General features: G+C 37.9%; 23 non-coding genes across 23 annotated transcripts; all 23 read left to right on the top strand.

Annotated features, from left to right (window-relative positions):
• The first annotated feature begins 331 nt into the window (after nucleotides 1-331).
• TRNAF-GAA (transfer RNA phenylalanine (anticodon GAA)) lies at nucleotides 332-404 on the top strand. The gene has a single exon. It is a non-coding gene; the product is annotated as a tRNA-Phe (tRNA).
• An 814-nt stretch (nucleotides 405-1,218) lies between these two features.
• Nucleotides 1,219-1,291, top strand: TRNAF-GAA (transfer RNA phenylalanine (anticodon GAA)). Its single transcript has one exon. It is a non-coding gene; the product is annotated as a tRNA-Phe (tRNA).
• A 596-nt stretch (nucleotides 1,292-1,887) lies between these two features.
• On the top strand, nucleotides 1,888-1,960 carry TRNAF-GAA (transfer RNA phenylalanine (anticodon GAA)). Its single transcript has one exon. It is a non-coding gene; the product is annotated as a tRNA-Phe (tRNA).
• A 142-nt stretch (nucleotides 1,961-2,102) lies between these two features.
• On the top strand, nucleotides 2,103-2,175 carry TRNAF-GAA (transfer RNA phenylalanine (anticodon GAA)). The gene has a single exon. It is a non-coding gene; the product is annotated as a tRNA-Phe (tRNA).
• Nucleotides 2,176-2,978: 803 nt separating this feature from the next.
• TRNAF-GAA (transfer RNA phenylalanine (anticodon GAA)) lies at nucleotides 2,979-3,051 on the top strand. Its single transcript has one exon. It is a non-coding gene; the product is annotated as a tRNA-Phe (tRNA).
• Nucleotides 3,052-3,861: 810 nt separating this feature from the next.
• On the top strand, nucleotides 3,862-3,934 carry TRNAF-GAA (transfer RNA phenylalanine (anticodon GAA)). The gene has a single exon. It is a non-coding gene; the product is annotated as a tRNA-Phe (tRNA).
• An 814-nt stretch (nucleotides 3,935-4,748) lies between these two features.
• Nucleotides 4,749-4,821, top strand: TRNAF-GAA (transfer RNA phenylalanine (anticodon GAA)). The gene has a single exon. It is a non-coding gene; the product is annotated as a tRNA-Phe (tRNA).
• Nucleotides 4,822-5,635: 814 nt separating this feature from the next.
• On the top strand, nucleotides 5,636-5,708 carry TRNAF-GAA (transfer RNA phenylalanine (anticodon GAA)). The gene has a single exon. It is a non-coding gene; the product is annotated as a tRNA-Phe (tRNA).
• Nucleotides 5,709-6,304: 596 nt separating this feature from the next.
• Nucleotides 6,305-6,377, top strand: TRNAF-GAA (transfer RNA phenylalanine (anticodon GAA)). The gene has a single exon. It is a non-coding gene; the product is annotated as a tRNA-Phe (tRNA).
• A 142-nt stretch (nucleotides 6,378-6,519) lies between these two features.
• TRNAF-GAA (transfer RNA phenylalanine (anticodon GAA)) lies at nucleotides 6,520-6,592 on the top strand. Its single transcript has one exon. It is a non-coding gene; the product is annotated as a tRNA-Phe (tRNA).
• Nucleotides 6,593-7,406: 814 nt separating this feature from the next.
• TRNAF-GAA (transfer RNA phenylalanine (anticodon GAA)) lies at nucleotides 7,407-7,479 on the top strand. Its single transcript has one exon. It is a non-coding gene; the product is annotated as a tRNA-Phe (tRNA).
• An 811-nt stretch (nucleotides 7,480-8,290) lies between these two features.
• TRNAF-GAA (transfer RNA phenylalanine (anticodon GAA)) lies at nucleotides 8,291-8,363 on the top strand. The gene has a single exon. It is a non-coding gene; the product is annotated as a tRNA-Phe (tRNA).
• An 814-nt stretch (nucleotides 8,364-9,177) lies between these two features.
• TRNAF-GAA (transfer RNA phenylalanine (anticodon GAA)) lies at nucleotides 9,178-9,250 on the top strand. Its single transcript has one exon. It is a non-coding gene; the product is annotated as a tRNA-Phe (tRNA).
• Nucleotides 9,251-10,064: 814 nt separating this feature from the next.
• On the top strand, nucleotides 10,065-10,137 carry TRNAF-GAA (transfer RNA phenylalanine (anticodon GAA)). Its single transcript has one exon. It is a non-coding gene; the product is annotated as a tRNA-Phe (tRNA).
• Nucleotides 10,138-10,733: 596 nt separating this feature from the next.
• TRNAF-GAA (transfer RNA phenylalanine (anticodon GAA)) lies at nucleotides 10,734-10,806 on the top strand. The gene has a single exon. It is a non-coding gene; the product is annotated as a tRNA-Phe (tRNA).
• A 142-nt stretch (nucleotides 10,807-10,948) lies between these two features.
• On the top strand, nucleotides 10,949-11,021 carry TRNAF-GAA (transfer RNA phenylalanine (anticodon GAA)). The gene has a single exon. It is a non-coding gene; the product is annotated as a tRNA-Phe (tRNA).
• Nucleotides 11,022-11,835: 814 nt separating this feature from the next.
• TRNAF-GAA (transfer RNA phenylalanine (anticodon GAA)) lies at nucleotides 11,836-11,908 on the top strand. Its single transcript has one exon. It is a non-coding gene; the product is annotated as a tRNA-Phe (tRNA).
• Nucleotides 11,909-12,719: 811 nt separating this feature from the next.
• TRNAF-GAA (transfer RNA phenylalanine (anticodon GAA)) lies at nucleotides 12,720-12,792 on the top strand. The gene has a single exon. It is a non-coding gene; the product is annotated as a tRNA-Phe (tRNA).
• An 814-nt stretch (nucleotides 12,793-13,606) lies between these two features.
• On the top strand, nucleotides 13,607-13,679 carry TRNAF-GAA (transfer RNA phenylalanine (anticodon GAA)). Its single transcript has one exon. It is a non-coding gene; the product is annotated as a tRNA-Phe (tRNA).
• An 814-nt stretch (nucleotides 13,680-14,493) lies between these two features.
• On the top strand, nucleotides 14,494-14,566 carry TRNAF-GAA (transfer RNA phenylalanine (anticodon GAA)). The gene has a single exon. It is a non-coding gene; the product is annotated as a tRNA-Phe (tRNA).
• An 811-nt stretch (nucleotides 14,567-15,377) lies between these two features.
• On the top strand, nucleotides 15,378-15,450 carry TRNAF-GAA (transfer RNA phenylalanine (anticodon GAA)). Its single transcript has one exon. It is a non-coding gene; the product is annotated as a tRNA-Phe (tRNA).
• Nucleotides 15,451-16,264: 814 nt separating this feature from the next.
• TRNAF-GAA (transfer RNA phenylalanine (anticodon GAA)) lies at nucleotides 16,265-16,337 on the top strand. Its single transcript has one exon. It is a non-coding gene; the product is annotated as a tRNA-Phe (tRNA).
• An 811-nt stretch (nucleotides 16,338-17,148) lies between these two features.
• On the top strand, nucleotides 17,149-17,221 carry TRNAF-GAA (transfer RNA phenylalanine (anticodon GAA)). Its single transcript has one exon. It is a non-coding gene; the product is annotated as a tRNA-Phe (tRNA).
• The last annotated feature ends 764 nt before the right edge of the window (nucleotides 17,222-17,985 follow it).

Raw genomic sequence — 17,985 nt, 5'->3', positions numbered from 1 at the left:
AAAGAAATTTAGCAGCAGAAACGTTTATTTTCAGGTTTTGCCCTCTAGGACACTTGATGTTCTTTCAGTTTGCCTTATCTTAAACACCAAAAAAGACTTTCCACATGTCAGAAGTAGCTGCAGTAGCTCATTTGGGAGAGCATTAGACTGAAGATCTATAAGTCCCTGGTTCGATCCCTGGTTTCGGCATGTTTAGTAGCTGTATTTTTGTTACAGAATAGCAATTTACCAGCAGAATCTTTCATTATAAGGTGTTGCTCTTCAAGAACACTTGATGCTCTTTTTTTCCCAACCTAAAACCCCAAATACGACTTCACATCTGTCAGAATTAGCCGAAATAGCTCAGTTGGGAGAGCGTTAGACTGAAGATCTAAAGGTCCCTGGTTCGATCCCGGGTTTCGGCATATTTAGTTGCTGTTTTTTTTGTTACAGAATAGCAATTTAGCAGCAGAAACTGCCGTGTTCAGGTTCTGGTCTTCAAGAACATTTCATGTTATTACAGTTTGCATTATTATTAGCCCCAATAAAATAATTTCTTATTAGTAGAGCTTGGCGAAATAGCTCAGTTGTGACAACATTAGACTGAAGATCTAAGGGTGTCTTGTTCAATCCTGGGGTTTAGCATGGTTGGGTGTTTGCTTTTGCTACTGAATAGCAATTTAGCAGCAAAAACTGTTGTGTTCAGGTTTTGATCTTGAAAAGCATTTTATGTTATTTCAGTTTGCAAAATCTTTAGCTCCTAAAAAAAGACATTCTTATCAGTATAGCTTGCCAAAATAGCTCAGTTGTGAGAGCAATAGACTGAAGACCTTAAAATCCCTAGTACGATCATGGGTTTCAACATGTTTGGGTGTTTGCAGTTTGTTACTGAGTAGCAAGTCAGCAAAAAGAAATTTAGCAGCAGAACCTTTCATTTTCAGGTTTCGCCCTCTAGGACACTTGATGTTCTTTCAGTTTGCCTTATCTTAAACAGCAAAAAAGACTTTCTAAACGTCAGACTTACACGCAATAGCTCTTTTGTGAGAGCATTAAACTGAAGATCTAAAGCTCCTGAATTCGATCCCAGGATTCGGCATGTTTAGTTGCTGTATTTTTGTTACAGAATAGCAATTTACCAGCAGAATCTTTCATTATCAGGTGTTGTTCATCAAGAACACTTAATGCTCATTTTTTCCCCAGCCTAAAACCCCAAATACGGCGTGACATCTCTCACAATTAGCCGAAATAGCTCAGTTGGGAGAGTGTTAGACTGAAGATTTGAAGGTCCCTGGTTCGATCCTGGGTTTCGGCATATTTAGTTGCTGTTTTTTTGTTACAGAATAGCAATTTAGCAGCAGAAACTGCCGTGTTCAGGTTCTGGTCTTCAAGTTCATTTCATGTTATTACAGTTTGCATTATTATTAGCCCCAATAAAAGAATTTCTTATTAGTAGAGCTTGGCGAAATAGCTCAGTTGTGAGAACATTAGACTGAAGATCTAAGGGTGTCTTGTTCAATCCTGGGGTTTAGCATGGTTGGGTGTTTGCTTTTGCTACTGAATAGCAATTTAGCAGCAAAAACTGTTGTTTTCAGTTTTTGATCTTGAAAAACATTTTATGTTATTTCAGTTTGCAAAATCTTTAGCTCCAAAAAAAGACATTCTTATCAGTATAGCTTGCCAAAATAGATCAGTTGTGAGAGCAATAGACTGAAGACCTTAAAATCCCTAGTACGATCGTGGGTTTCCACATGTTTGGGTGTTTGCATTTTGTTACTGAGTAGCAATTCAGCAAAAAGAAATTTAGCAGCAGAAACGTTTATTTTCAGGTTTCGCCCTCTAGGACACTTGATGTTCTTTCAGTTTGCCTTATCTTAAACACCAAAAAAGACTTTCCAAATGTCAGACCTAGCTGCAATAGCTCATTTGGGAGAGCATTAGACTGAAGATCTATAAGTCCCTGGTTCGATCCCGGGTTTCGGCATGTTTAGTAGCTGTATTTTTGTTACAGAATAGCAATTTACCAGCAGAATCTTTCATTATAAGGTGTTGCTCTTCAAGAACACTTGATGCTCTTTTTTTCCCAACCTAAAACCCCAAATACGACTTCACATCTGTCACAATTAGCCGAAATAGCTCAGTTGGGAGAGCGTTAGACTGAAGATCTAAAGGTCCCTGGTTTGATCCCGGGTTTCGGCATATTTAGTTGCTGTTTTTTTTGTTACAGAATAGCAATTTAGCAGCAGAAACTGCTGTGTTCAGGTTCTGGTCTTCAAGAACATTTCATGTTATTACAGTTTGCATTATTATTAGCCCCAATAAAAGAATTTCTTATTAGTAGAGCTTGGCGAAATAGCTCAGTTGTGACAACATTTGACTGAAGATCTAAGGGTGTCTTGTTCAATCCTGGGGTTTAGCATGGTTGGGTGTTTGCTTTTGCTACTGAATAGCAATTTAGCAGCAAAAACTGTTGTGTTCAGGTTTTGATCTTGAAAAGCATTTTATGTTATTTCAGTTTGCAAAATCTTTAGCTCCTAAAAAAAGACATTCTTATCAGTATAGCTTGCCAAAATAGCTCAGTTGTGAGAGCAATAGACTGAAGACCTTAAAATCCCTAGTACGATTGTGGGTTTCCACATGTTTGGGTGTTTGCAGTTTGTTATTCAGCAAAAAGAAATTTAGCAGCAGAAACTTTCATTTTCAGGTTTCGCCCTCTAGGACACTTGATGTTCTTTCAGTTTGCCTTATCTTAAACACCAAAAAAGACTTTCTAAACGTCAGACTTACACGCAATAGCTCTTTTGTGAGAGCATTAAACTGAAGATCTAAAGGTCCTGGGTTCGATCCCAGGATTCGGCATGTTTAGTTGCTGTATTTTTGTTACAGAATAGCAATTTACCAGCAGAATCTTTCATTATCAGGTGTTGTACATCAAGAACACTTAATGCTCTTTTTTTTCCCAGCCTAAAACCCCAAATACGGCTTGACATCTTTCACAATTAGCCGAAATAGCTCAGTTGGGAGAGCGTTAGACTGAAGATCTAAAGGTCCCTGGTTCGATCCCGGGTTTCGGCATATTTAGTTGCTGTTTTTTTGTTACAGAATAGCAATTTAGCAGCAGAAACTGCCGTGTTCAGGTTCTGGTCTTCAAGATCATTTCATGTTATTACAGTTTGCATTATTATTAGCCCCAATAAAAGAATTTCTTATTAGTAGAGCTTGGCGAAATAGCTCAGTTGTGAGAACATTAGACTGAAGATCTAAGGGTGTCTTGTTCAATCCTGGGGTTTAGCATGGTTGGGTGTTTGCTTTTGCTACTGAATAGCAATTTAGCAGCAAAAACTGTTGTTTTCAGTTTTTGATCTTGAAAAACATTTTATGTTATTTCAGTTTGCAAAATCTTTAGCTCCAAAAAAAGACATTTTTATCAGTATAGCTTGCCAAAATAGCTCAGTTGTGAGAGCAATAGACTGAAGACCTTAAATCCCTAGTACGATCGTGGGTTTCCACATGTTTGGGTGTTTGCATTTTGTTACTGAGTAGCAATTCAGCAAAAAGAAATTTAGCAGCAGAAACGTTTATTTTCAGGTTTTGCCCTCTAGGACACTTGATGTTCTTTCAGTTTGCCTTATCTTAAACACCAAAAAAGACTTTCCACATGTCAGAAGTAGCTGCAGTAGCTCATTTGGGAGAGCATTAGACTGAAGATCTATAAGTCCCTGGTTCGATCCCGGGTTTCGGCATGTTTAGTAGCTGTATTTTTGTTACAGAATAGCAATTTACCAGCAGAATCTTTCATTATAAGGTGTTGCTCTTCAAGAACACTTGATGCTCTTTTTTTCCCAACCTAAAACCCCAAATACGACTTCACATCTGTCAGAATTAGCCGAAATAGCTCAGTTGGGAGAGCGTTAGACTGAAGATCTAAAGGTCCCTGGTTCGATCCCGGGTTTCGGCATATTTAGTTGCTGTTTTTTTTGTTACAGAATAGCAATTTAGCAGCAGAAACTGCCGTGTTCAGGTTCTGGTCTTCAAGAACATTTCATGTTATTACAGTTTGCATTATTATTAGCCCCAATAAAATAATTTCTTATTAGTAGAGCTTGGCGAAATAGCTCAGTTGTGACAACATTAGACTGAAGATCTAAGGGTGTCTTGTTCAATCCTGGGGTTTAGCATGGTTGGGTGTTTGCTTTTGCTACTGAATAGCAATTTAGCAGCAAAAACTGTTGTGTTCAGGTTTTGATCTTGAAAAGCATTTTATGTTATTTCAGTTTGCAAAATCTTTAGCTCCTAAAAAAAGACATTCTTATCAGTATAGCTTGCCAAAATAGTTCAGTTGTGAGAGCAATAGACTGAAGACCTTAAAATCCCTAGTACGATCGTGGGTTTCCACATGTTTGGGTGTTTGCAGTTTGTTACTGAGTAGCAATTCAGCAAAAAGAAATTTAGCAGCAGAAACTTTCATTTTCAGGTTTCGCCCTCTAGGACACTTGATGTTCTTTCAGTTTGCCTTATCTTAAACTCCAAAAAAGACTTTCTAAACGTCAGACTTACACGCAATAGCTCTTTTGTGAGAGCATTAAACTGAAGATCTAAAGGTCCTGGGTTTGATCCCAGGATTCGGCATGTTTAGTTGCTGTATTTTTGTTACAGAATAGCAATTTACCAGCAGAATCTTTCATTATCAGGTGTTGTTCATCAAGAACACTTAATGCTCTTTTTTTCCCCAGCCTAAAACCCCAAATACGGCTTGACATCTTTCACAATTAGCCGAAATAGCTCAGTTGGGAGAGTGTTAGACTGAAGATCTAAAGGTCCCTGGTTCGATCCCGGGTTTCGGCATATTTAGTTGCTGTTTTTTTGTTACAGAATAGCAATTTAGCAGCAGAAACTGCCGTGTTCAGGTTCTGGTCTTCAAGATCATTTCATGTTATTACAGTTTGCATTATTATTAGCCCCAATAAAAGAATTTCTTATTAGTAGAGCTTGGCGAAATAGCTCAGTTGTGAGAACATTAGACTGAAGATCTAAGGGTGTCTTGTTCAATCCTGGGGTTTAGCATGGTTGGGTGTTTGCTTTTGCTACTGAATAGCAATTTAGCAGCAAAAACTGTTGTTTTCAGGTTTTGATCTTGAAAAGCATTTTATGTTATTTCAGTTTGCAAAATCTTTAGCTCCTAAAAAAAGACATTCTTATCAGTATAGCTTGCCAAAATAGCTCAGTTGTGAGAGCAATAGACTGAAGACCTTAAAATCCCTAGTACGATCGTGGGTTTCAACATGTTTGGGTGTTTGCAGTTTGTTACTGAGTAGCAAGTCAGCAAAAAGAAATTTAGCAGCAGAAACTTTCATTTTCAGGTTTCGCCCTCTAGGACACTTGATGTTCTTTCAGTTTGCCTTATCTTAAACACCAAAAAAGACTTTCTAAACGTCAGACTTACACGCAATAGCTCTTTTGTGAGAGCATTAAACTGAAGATCTAAAGCTCCTGGGTTCGATCCCAGGATTCGGCATGTTTAGTTGCTGTATTTTTGTTACAGAATAGCAATTTACCAGCAGAATCTTTCATTATCAGGTGTTGTTCATCAAGAACACTTAATGCTCATTTTTTCCCCCAGCCTAAAACCCCAAATACGGCTTGACATCTTTCACAATTAGCCGAAATAGCTCAGTTGAGAGAGTGTTAGACTGAAGATCTAAAGGTCCCTGGTTCGATCCTGGGTTTTGGCATGTTTAGTTGCTGTTTTTTTGTTACAGAATAGCAATTTAGCAGCAGAAACTGCCGTGTTCAGGTTCTGGTCTTCAAGTTCATTTCATGTTATTACAGTTTGCATTATTATTAGCCCCAATAAAAGAATTTCTTATTAGTAGAGCTTGGCGAAATAGCTCAGTTGTGAGAACATTAGACTGAAGATCTAAGGGTGTCTTGTTCAATCCTGGGGTTTAGCATGGTTGGGTGTTTGCTTTTGCTACTGAATAGCAATTTAGCAGCAAAAACTGTTGTTTTCAGTTTTTGATCTTGAAAAACATTTTATGTTATTTCAGTTTGCAAAATCTTTAGCTCCAAAAAAAGACATTCTTATCAGTATAGCTTGCCAAAATAGCTCAGTTGTGAGAGCAATAGACTGAAGACCTTAAAATCCCTAGTACGATCGTGGGTTTCCACATGTTTGGGTGTTTGCATTTTGTTACTGAGTAGCAATTCAGCAAAAAGAAATTTAGCAGCAGAAACGTTTATTTTCAGGTTTCGCCCTCTAGGACACTTGATGTTCTTTCAGTTTGCCTTATCTTAAACACCAAAAAAGACTTTCCAAATGTCAGACGTAGCTGCAATAGCTCATTTGGGAGAGCATTAGACTGAAGATCTATAAGTCCCTGGTTCGATCCCGGGTTTCGGCATGTTTAGTAGCTGTATTTTTGTTACAGAATAGCAATTTACCAGCAGAATCTTTCATTATAAGGTGTTGCTCTTCAAGAACACTTGATGCTCTTTTTTTCCCAACCTAAAACCCCAAATACGACTTCACATCTGTCACAATTAGCCGAAATAGCTCAGTTGGGAGAGCGTTAGACTGAAGATCTAAAGGTCCCTGGTTCGATCCCGGGTTTCGGCATATTTAGTTGCTGTTTTTTTTGTTACAGAATAGCAATTTAGCAGCAGAAACTGCCGTGTTCAGGTTCTGGTCTTCAAGAACATTTCATGTTATTATAGTTTGCATTATTATTAGCCCCAATAAAAGAATTTCTTATTAGTAGAGCTTGGCGAAATAGCTCAGTTGTGACAACATTAGACTGAAGATCTAAGGGTGTCTTGTTCAATCCTAGGGTTTAGCATGGTTGGGTGTTTGCTTTTGCTACTGAATAGCAATTTAACAGCAAAAACTGTTGTGTTCAGGTTTTGATCTTGAAAAGCATTTTATGTTATTTCAGTTTGCAAAATCTTTAGCTCCTAAAAAAAGACATTCTTATCAGTATAGCTTGCCAAAATAGCTCAGTTGTGAGAGCAATAGACTGAAGACCTTAAAATCCCTAGTACGATTGTGGGTTTCCACATGTTTGGGTGTTTGCAGTTTGTTACTGAGTAGCAATTCAGCAAAAAGAAATTTAGCAGCAGAAACTTTCATTTTCAGGTTTCGCCCTCTAGGACACTTGATGTTCTTTCAGTTTGCCTTATCTTAAACACCAAAAAAGACTTTCTAAACGTCAGACTTACACGCAATAGCTCTTTTGTGAGAGCATTAAACTGAAGATCTAAAGGTCCTGGGTTCGATCCCGGGATTCGGCATGTTTAGTTGCTGTATTTTTGTTACAGAATAGCAATTTACCAGCAGAATCTTTCATTATCAGGTGTTGTACATCAAGAACACTTAATGCTCTTATTTTTCCCAGCCTAAAACCCCAAATACGGCTTGACATCTTTCACAATTAGCCGAAATAGCTCAGTTGGGAGAGCGTTAGACTGAAAATCTAAAGGTCCCTGGTTCGATCCCGGGTTTCGGCATATTTAGTTGCTGTTTTTTTGTTACAGAATAGCAATTTAGCAGCAGAAACTGCCGTGTTCAGGTTCTGGTCTTCAAGATCATTTCATGTTATTACAGTTTGCATTATTATTAGCCCCAATAAAAGAATTTCTTATTAGTAGAGCTTGGCGAAATAGCTCAGTTGTGAGAACATTAGACTGAAGATCTAAGGGTGTCTTGTTCAATCCTGGGGTTTAGCATGGTTGGGTGTTTGCTTTTGCTACTGAATAGCAATTTAGCAGCAAAAACTGTTGTTTTCAGTTTTTGATCTTGAAAAACATTTTATGTTATTTCAGTTTGCAAAATCTTTAGCTCCAAAAAAAGACATTCTTATCAGTATAGCTTGCCAAAATAGCTCAGTTGTGAGAGCAATAGACTGAAGACCTTAAAATCCCTAGTACGATCGTGGGTTTCCACATGTTTGGGTGTTTGCATTTTGTTACTGAGTAGCAATTCAGCAAAAAGAAATTTAGCAGCAGAAACGTTTATTTTCAGGTTTCGCCCTCTAGGACACTTGATGTTCTTTCAGTTTGCCTTATCTTAAACACCAAAAAAGACTTTCCACATGTCAGATGTAGCTGCAATATCTCATTTGGGAGAGCATTAGACTGAAGATCTATAAGTCCCTGGTTCGATCCCGGGTTTCGGCATGTTTAGTAGCTGTATTTTTGTTACAGAATAGCAATTTACCAGCAGAATCTTTCATTATAAGGTGTTGCTCTTCAAGAACACTTGATGCTCTTTTTTCCCCAACCTAAAACCCCAAATACGACTTCACATCTGTCAGAATTAGCCGAAATAGCTCAGTTGGGAGAGCGTTAGACTGAAGATCTAAAGGTCCCTGGTTCGATCCCGGGTTTCGGCATATTTAGTTGCTGTTTTTTTTGTTACAGAATAGCAATTTAGCAGCAGAAACTGCCGTGTTCAGGTTCTGGTCTTCAAGAACATTTCATGTTATTACAGTTTGCATTATTATTAGCCCCAATAAAATAATTTCTTATTAGTAGAGCTTGGCGAAATAGCTCAGTTGTGACAACATTAGACTGAAGATCTAAGGGTGTCTTGTTCAATCCTGGGGTTTAGCATGGTTGGGTGTTTGCTTTTGCTACTGAATAGCAATTTAGCAGCAAAAACTGTTGTGTTCAGGTTTTGATCTTGAAAAGCATTTTATGTTATTTCAGTTTGCAAAATCTTTAGCTCGTAAAAAAAGACATTCTTATCAGTATAGCTTGCCAAAATAGCTCAGTTGTGAGAGCAATAGACTGAAGACCTTAAAATCCCTAGTACGATCGTGGGTTTCCACATGTTTGGGTGTTTGCAGTTTGTTACTGAGTAGCAATTCAGCAAAAAGAAATTTAGCAGCAGAAACTTTCATTTTCAGGTTTCGCCCTCTAGGACACTTGATGTTCTTTCAGTTTGCCTTATCTTAAACACCAAAAAAGACTTTCTAAACGTCAGACTTACACGCAATAGCTCTTTTGTGAGAGCATTAAACTGAAGATCTAAAGGTCCTGGGTTTGATCCCAGGATTCGGCATGTTTAGTTTCTGTATTTTTGTTACAGAATAGCAATTTACCAGCAGAATCTTTCATTATCAGGTGTTGTTCATCAAGAACACTTAATGCTCTTTTTTTCCCCAGCCTAAAACCCCAAATACGGCTGGACATCTTTCACAATTAGCCGAAATAGCTCAGTTGGGAGAGCGTTAGACTGAAGATCTAAAGGTCCCTGGTTCGATCCCGGGTTTCGGCATATTTAGTTGCTGTTTTTTTGTTACAGAATAGCAATTTAGCAGCAGAAACTGCCGTGTTCAGGTTCTGGTCTTCAAGATCATTTCATGTTATTACAGTTTGCATTATTATTAGCCCCAATAAAAGAATTTCTTATTAGTAGAGCTTGGCGAAATAGCTCAGTTGTGAGAACATTAGACTGAAGATCTAAGGGTGTCTTGTTCAATCCTGGGGTTTAGCATGGTTGGGTGTTTGCTTTTGCTACTGAATAGCAATTTAGCAGCAAAAACTGTTGTTTTCAGGTTTTGATCTTGAAAAGCATTTTATGTTATTTCAGTTTGCAAAATCTTTAGCTCCTAAAAAAAGACATTCTTATCAGTATAGCTTGCCAAAATAGCTCAGTTGTGAGAGCAATAGACTGAAGACCTTAAAATCCCTAGTACGATCGTGGGTTTCAACATGTTTGGGTGTTTGCAGTTTGTTACTGAGTAGCAAGTCAGCAAAAAGAAATTTAGCAGCAGAAACTTTCATTTTCAGGTTTCGCCCTCTAGGACACTTGATGTTCTTTCAGTTTGCCTTATCTTAAACACCAAAAAAGACTTTCTAAACGTCAGACTTACACGCAATAGCTCTTTTGTGAGAGCATTAAACTGAAGATCTAAAGCTCCTGGGTTCGATCCCAGGATTCGGCATGTTTAGTTGCTGTATTTTTGTTACAGAATAGCAATTTACCAGCAGAATCTTTCATTATCAGGTGTTGTTCATCAAGAACACTTAATGCTCATTTTTTCCCCCAGCCTAAAACCCCAAATACGGCTTGACATCTTTCACAATTAGCCGAAATAGCTCAGTTGAGAGAGTGTTAGACTGAAGATCTAAAGGTCCCTGGTTCGATCCTGGGTTTTGGCATGTTTAGTTGCTGTTTTTTTGTTACAGAATAGCAATTTAGCAGCAGAAACTGCCGTGTTCAGGTTCTGGTCTTCAAGTTCATTTCATGTTATTACAGTTTGCATTATTATTAGCCCCAATAAAAGAATTTCTTATTAGTAGAGCTTGGCGAAATAGCTCAGTTGTGAGAACATTAGACTGAAGATCTAAGGGTGTCTTGTTCAATCCTGGGGTTTAGCATGGTTGGGTGTTTGCTTTTGCTACTGAATAGCAATTTAGCAGCAAAAACTGTTGTTTTCAGTTTTTGATCTTGAAAAACATTTTATGTTATTTCAGTTTGCAAAATCTTTAGCTCCAAAAAAAGACATTCTTATCAGTATAGCTTGCCAAAATAGCTCAGTTGTGAGAGCAATAGACTGAAGACCTTAAAATCCCTAGTACGATCGTGGGTTTCCACATGTTTGGGTGTTTGCATTTTGTTACTGAGTAGCAATTCAGCAAAAAGAAATTTAGCAGCAGAAACGTTTATTTTCAGGTTTCGCCCTCTAGGACACTTGATGTTCTTTCAGTTTGCCTTATCTTAAACACCAAAAAAGACTTTCCAAATGTCAGACGTAGCTGCAATAGCTCATTTGGGAGAGCATTAGACTGAAGATCTATAAGTCCCTGGTTCGATCCCGGGTTTCGGCATGTTTAGTAGCTGTATTTTTGTTACAGAATAGCAATTTACCAGCAGAATCTTTCATTATAAGGTGTTGCTCTTCAAGAACACTTGATGCTCTTTTTTTCCCAACCTAAAACCCCAAATACGACTTCACATCTGTCACAATTAGCCGAAATAGCTCAGTTGGGAGAGCGTTAGACTGAAGATCTAAAGGTCCCTGGTTCGATCCCGGGTTTCGGCATATTTAGTTGCTGTTTTTTTTGTTACAGAATAGCAATTTAGCAGCAGAAACTGCCGTGTTCAGGTTCTGGTCTTCAAGAACATTTCATGTTATTATAGTTTGCATTATTATTAGCCCCAATAAAAGAATTTCTTATTAGTAGAGCTTGGCGAAATAGCTCAGTTGTGACAACATTAGACTGAAGATCTAAGGGTGTCTTGTTCAATCCTAGGGTTTAGCATGGTTGGGTGTTTGCTTTTGCTACTGAATAGCAATTTAACAGCAAAAACTGTTGTGTTCAGGTTTTGATCTTGAAAAGCATTTTATGTTATTTCAGTTTGCAAAATCTTTAGCTCCTAAAAAAAGACATTCTTATCAGTATAGCTTGCCAAAATAGCTCAGTTGTGAGAGCAATAGACTGAAGACCTTAAAATCCCTAGTACGATTGTGGGTTTCCACATGTTTGGGTGTTTGCAGTTTGTTACTGAGTAGCAATTCAGCAAAAAGAAATTTAGCAGCAGAAACTTTCATTTTCAGGTTTCGCCCTCTAGGACACTTGATGTTCTTTCAGTTTGCCTTATCTTAAACACCAAAAAAGACTTTCTAAACGTCAGACTTACACGCAATAGCTCTTTTGTGAGAGCATTAAACTGAAGATCTAAAGGTCCTGGGTTCGATCCCGGGATTCGGCATGTTTAGTTGCTGTATTTTTGTTACAGAATAGCAATTTACCAGCAGAATCTTTCATTATCAGGTGTTGTACATCAAGAACACTTAATGCTCTTATTTTTCCCAGCCTAAAACCCCAAATACGGCTTGACATCTTTCACAATTAGCCGAAATAGCTCAGTTGGGAGAGCGTTAGACTGAAAATCTAAAGGTCCCTGGTTCGATCCCGGGTTTCGGCATATTTAGTTGCTGTTTTTTTGTTACAGAATAGCAATTTAGCAGCAGAAACTGCCGTGTTCAGGTTCTGGTCTTCAAGATCATTTCATGTTATTACAGTTTGCATTATTATTAGCCCCAATAAAAGAATTTCTTATTAGTAGAGCTTGGCGAAATAGCTCAGTTGTGAGAACATTAGACTGAAGATCTAAGGGTGTCTTGTTCAATCCTGGGGTTTAGCATGGTTGGGTGTTTGCTTTTGCTACTGAATAGCAATTTAGCAGCAAAAACTGTTGTTTTCAGTTTTTGATCTTGAAAAACATTTTATGTTATTTCAGTTTGCAAAATCTTTAGCTCCAAAAAAAGACATTCTTATCACTATAGCTTGCCAAAATAGCTCAGTTGTGAGAGCAATAGACTGAAGACCTTAAAATCCCTAGTACGATCGTGGGTTTCCACATGTTTGGGTGTTTGCATTTTGTTACTGAGTAGCAATTCAGCAAAAAGAAATTTAGCAGCAGAAACGTTTATTTTCAGGTTTCGCCCTCTAGGACACTTGATGTTCTTTCAGTTTGCCTTATCTTAAACACCAAAAAAGACTTTCCACATGTCAGATGTAGCTGCAATATCTCATTTGGGAGAGCATTAGACTGAAGATCTATAAGTCCCTGGTTCGATCCCGGGTTTCGGCATGTTTAGTAGCTGTATTTTTGTTACAGAATAGCAATTTACCAGCAGAATCTTTCATTATAAGGTGTTGCTCTTCAAGAACACTTGATGCTCTTTTTTCCCCAACCTAAAACCCCAAATACGACTTCACATCTGTCAGAATTAGCCGAAATAGCTCAGTTGGGAGAGCGTTAGACTGAAGATCTAAAGGTCCCTGGTTCGATCCCGGGTTTCGGCATATTTAGTTGCTGTTTTTTTTGTTACAGAATAGCAATTTAGCAGCAGAAACTGCCGTGTTCAGGTTCTGGTCTTCAAGAACATTTCATGTTATTACAGTTTGCATTATTATTAGCCCCAATAAAATAATTTCTTATTAGTAGAGCTTGGCGAAATAGCTCAGTTGTGACAACATTAGACTGAAGATCTAAGGGTGTCTTGTTCAATCCTGGGGTTTAGCATGGTTGGGTGTTTGCTTTTGCTACTGAATAGCAATTTAGCAGCAAAAACTGTTGTGTTCAGGTTTTGATCTTGAAAAGCATTTTATGTTATTTCAGTTTGCAAAATCTTTAGCTCGTAAAAAAAGACATTCTTATCAGTATAGCTTGCCAAAATAGCTCAGTTGTGAGAGCAATAGACTGAAGACCTTAAAATCCCTAGTACGATCGTGGGTTTCCACATGTTTGGGTGTTTGCAGTTTGTTACTGAGTAGCAATTCAGCAAAAAGAAATTTAGCAGCAGAAACTTTCATTTTCAGGTTTCGCCCTCTAGGACACTTGATGTTCTTTCAGTTTGCCTTATCTTAAACACCAAAAAAGACTTTCTAAACGTCAGACTTACACGCAATAGCTCTTTTGTGAGAGCATTAAACTGAAGATCTAAAGGTCCTGGGTTTGATCCCAGGATTCGGCATGTTTAGTTTCTGTATTTTTGTTACAGAATAGCAATTTACCAGCAGAATCTTTCATTATCAGGTGTTGTTCATCAAGAACACTTAATGCTCTTTTTTTCCCCAGCCTAAAACCCCAAATACGGCTGGACATCTTTCACAATTAGCCGAAATAGCTCAGTTGGGAGAGCGTTAGACTGAAGATCTAAAGGTCCCTGGTTCGATCCCGGGTTTCGGCATATTTAGTTGCTGTTTTTTTGTTACAGAATAGCAATTTAGCAGCAGAAACTGCCGTGTTCAGGTTCTGGTCTTCAAGATCATTTCATGTTATTACAGTTTGCATTATTATTAGCCCCAATAAAAGAATTTCTTATTAGTAGAGCTTGGCGAAATAGCTCAGTTGTGAGAACATTAGACTGAAGATCTAAGGGTGTCTTGTTCAATCCTGGGGTTTAGCATGGTTGGGTGTTTGCTTTTGCAACTGAATAGCAATTTAGCAGCAAAAACTGTTGTTTTCAGGTTTTGATCTTGAAAAGCATTTTATGTTATTTCAGTTTGCAAAATCTTTAGCTCCTAAAAAAAGACATTCTTATCAGTATAGCTTGCCAAAATAGCTCAGTTGTGAGAGCAATAGACTGAAGACCTTAAAATCCCTAGTACGATCGTGGGTTTCAACATGTTTGGGTGTTTGCAGTTTGTTACTGAGTAGCAAGTCAGCAAAAATAAATTTAGCAGCAGAAACTTTCATTTTCAGGTTTCGCCCTCTAGGACACTTGATGTTCTTTCAGTTTGCCTTATCTTAAACACCAAAAAAGACTTTCTAAACGTCAGACTTACACGCAATAGCTCTTTTGTGAGAGCATTAAACTGAAGATCTAAAGCTCCTGGGTTCGATCCCAGGATTCGGCATGTTTAGTTGCTGTATTTTTGTTACAGAATAGCAATTTACCAGCAGAATCTTTCATTATCAGGTGTTGTTCATCAAGAACACTTAATGCTCATTTTTTCCCCCAGCCTAAAACCCCAAATACGGCTTGACATCTTTCACAATTAGCCGAAATAGCTCAGTTGGGAGAGTGTTAGACTGAAGATCTAAAGGTCCCTGGTTCGATCCTGGGTTTTGGCATGTTTAGTTGCTGTTTTTTTGTTACAGAATAGCAATTTAGCAGCAGAAACTGCCGTGTTCAGGTTCTGGTCTTCAAGTTCATTTCATGTTATTACAGTTTGCATTATTATTAGCCCCAATAAAAGAATTTCTTATTAGTAGAGCTTGGCGAAATAGCTCAGTTGTGAGAACATTAGACTGAAGATCTAAGGGTGTCTTGTTCAATCCTGGGGTTTAGCATGGTTGGGTGTTTGCTTTTGCTACTGAATAGCAATTTAGCAGCAAAAACTGTTGTTTTCAGTTTTTGATTTTGAAAACCATTTTATGTTATTTCAGTTTGCAAAATCTTTAGCTCCAAAAAAAGACATTCTTATCAGTATAGCTTGCCAAAATAGCTCAGTTGTGAGAGCAATAGACTGAAGACCTTAAAATCCCTAGTACGATCGTGGGTTTCCACATGTTTGGGTGTTTGCATTTTGTTACTGAGTAGCAATTCAGCAAAAAGAAATTTAGCAGCAGAAACGTTTATTTTCAGGTTTCGCCCTCTAGGACACTTGATGTTCTTTCAGTTTGCCTTATCTTAAACACCAAAAAAGACTTTCCAAATGTCAGACGTAGCTGCAATAGCTCATTTGGGAGAGCATTAGACTGAAGATCTATAAGTCCCTGGTTCGATCCTGGGTTTCGGCATGTTTAGTAGCTGTATTTTTGTTACAGAATAGCAATTTACCAGCAGAATCTTTCATTATAAGGTGTTGCTCTTCAAGAACACTTGATGCTCTTTTTTTCCCAACCTAAAACCCCAAATACGACTTCACATCTGTCACAATTAGCCGAAATAGCTCAGTTGGGAGAGCGTTAGACTGAAGATCTAAAGGTCCCTGGTTCGATCCTGGGTTTCGGCATATTTAGTTGCTGTTTTTTTTGTTACAGAATAGCAATTTAGCAGCAGAAACTGCCGTGTTCAGGTTCTGGTCTTCAAGAACATTTCATGTTATTATAGTTTGCATTATTATTAGCCCCAATAAAAGAATTTCTTATTAGTAGAGCTTGGCGAAATAGCTCAGTTGTGACAACATTAGACTGAAGATCTAAGGGTGTCTTGTTCAATCCTGGGGTTTAGCATGGTTGGGTGTTTGCTTTTGCTACTGAATAGCAATTTAACAGCAAAAACTGTTGTGTTCAGGTTTTGATCTTGAAAAGCATTTTATGTTATTTCAGTTTGCAAAATCTTTAGCTCCTAAAAAAAGACATTCTTATCAGTATAGCTTGCCAAAATAGCTCAGTTGTGAGAGCAATAGACTGTAGACCTTAAAATCCCTAGTACGATTGTGGGTTTCCACATGTTTGGGTGTTTGCAGTTTGTTACTGAGTATCAATTCAGCAAAAAGAAATTTAGCAGCAGAAACTTTCATTTTCAGGTTTCGCCCTCTAGGACACTTGATGTTCTTTCAGTTTGCCTTATCTTAAACACCAAAAAAGACTTTCTAAACGTCAGACTTACACGCAATAGCTCTTTTGTGAGAGCATTAAACTGAAGATCTAAAGGTCCTGGGTTCGATCCCGGGATTCGGCATGTTTAGTTGCTGTATTTTTGTTACAGAATAGCAATTTACCAGCAGAATCTTTCATTATCAGGTGTTGTACATCAAGAACACTTAATGCTCTTATTTTTCCCAGCCTAAAACCCCAAATACGGCATGACATCTTTCACAATTAGCCGAAATAGCTCAGTTGGGAGAGCGTTAGACTGAAAATCTAAAGGTCCCTGGTTCGATCCCGGGTTTCGGCATATTTAGTTGCTGTTTTTTTGTTACAGAATAGCAATTTAGCAGCAGAAACTGCCGTGTTCAGGTTCTGGTCTTCAAGATCATTTCATGTTATTACAGTTTGCATTATTATTAGCCCCAATAAAAGAATTTCTTATTAGTAGAGCTTGGCGAAATAGCTCAGTTGTGACAACATTAGACTGAAGATCTAAGGGTGTCTTGTTCAATCCTGGGGTTTAGCATGGTTGGGTGTTTGCTTTTGCTACTGAATAGCAATTTAGCAGCAAAAACTGTTGTTTTCAGTTTTTGATCTTGAAAAACATTTTATGTTATTTCAGTTTGCAAAATCTTTAGCTCCAAAAAAAGACATTCTTATCAGTATAGCTTGCCAAAATAGCTCAGTTGTGAGAGCAATAGACTGAAGACCTTAAAATCCCTAGTACGATCGTGGGTTTCCACATGTTTGGGTGTTTGCATTTTGTTACTGAGTAGCAATTCAGCAAAAAGAAATTTAGCAGCAGAAACGTTTATTTTCAGGTTTCGCCCTCTAGGACACTTGATGTTCTTTCAGTTTGCCTTATCTTAAACACCAAAAAAGACTTTCCACATGTAAGACGTAGCTGCAATAGCTCATTTGGGAGAGCATTAGACTGAAGATCTATAAGTCCCTGGTTCGATCCTGGGTTTCGGCATGTTTAGTAGCTGTATTTTTGTTACAGAATAGCAATTTACCAGCAGAATCTTTCATTATAAGGTGTTGCTCTTCAAGAACACTTGATGCTCTTTTTTCCCCAACCTAAAACCCCAAATACGACTTCACATCTGTCAGAATTAGCCGAAATAGCTCAGTTGGGAGAGCGTTAGACTGAAGATCTAAAGGTCCCTGGTTCGATCCCGGGTTTCGGCATATTTAGTTGCTGTTTTTTTTGTTACAGAATAGCAATTTAGCAGCAGAAACTGCCGTGTTCAGGTTCTGGTCTTCAAGAACATTTCATGTTATTACAGTTTGCATTATTATTAGCCCCAATAAAATAATTTCTTATTAGTAGAGCTTGGCGAAATAGCTCAGTTGTGACAACATTAGACTGAAGATCTAAGGGTGTCTTGTTCAATCCTGGGGTTTAGCATGGTTGGGTGTTTGCTTTTGCTACTGAATAGCAATTTAGCAGCAAAAACTGTTGTTTTCAGGTTTTGATCTTGAAAAGCATTTTATGTTATTTCAGTTTGCAAAATCTTTAGCTCCTAAAAAAAGACATTCTTATCAGTATAGCTTGCCAAAATAGCTCAGTTGTGAGAGCAATAGACTGAAGACCTTAAAATCCCTAGTACGATCGTGGGTTTCAACATGTTTGGGTGTTTGCAGTTTGTTACTGAGTAGCAAGTCAGCAAAAAGAAATTTAGCAGCAGAAACTTTCATTTTCAGGTTTCGCCCTCTAGGACACTTGATGTTCTTTCAGTTTGCCTTATCTTAAACACCAAAAAAGACTTTCTAAACGTCAGACTTACACGCAATAGCTCTTTTGTGAGAGCAATAAACTGAAGATCTAAAGGTCCTGGGTTTGATCCCAGGATTCGGCATGTTTAGTTGCTGTATTTTTGTTACAGAATAGCAATTTACCAGCAGAATCTTTCATTATCAGGTGTTGTTCATCAAGAACACTTAATGCTCTT

This window comes from Pseudophryne corroboree, chromosome 4 (assembly GCF_028390025.1).
Source record: "Pseudophryne corroboree isolate aPseCor3 chromosome 4, aPseCor3.hap2, whole genome shotgun sequence".
Taxonomy (NCBI): Eukaryota; Metazoa; Chordata; class Amphibia; order Anura; family Myobatrachidae; genus Pseudophryne; species Pseudophryne corroboree.
The sequence above is the reverse complement of the archived record's forward strand: the minus strand, read 5'-3'. Positions and strand labels throughout refer to the sequence as shown.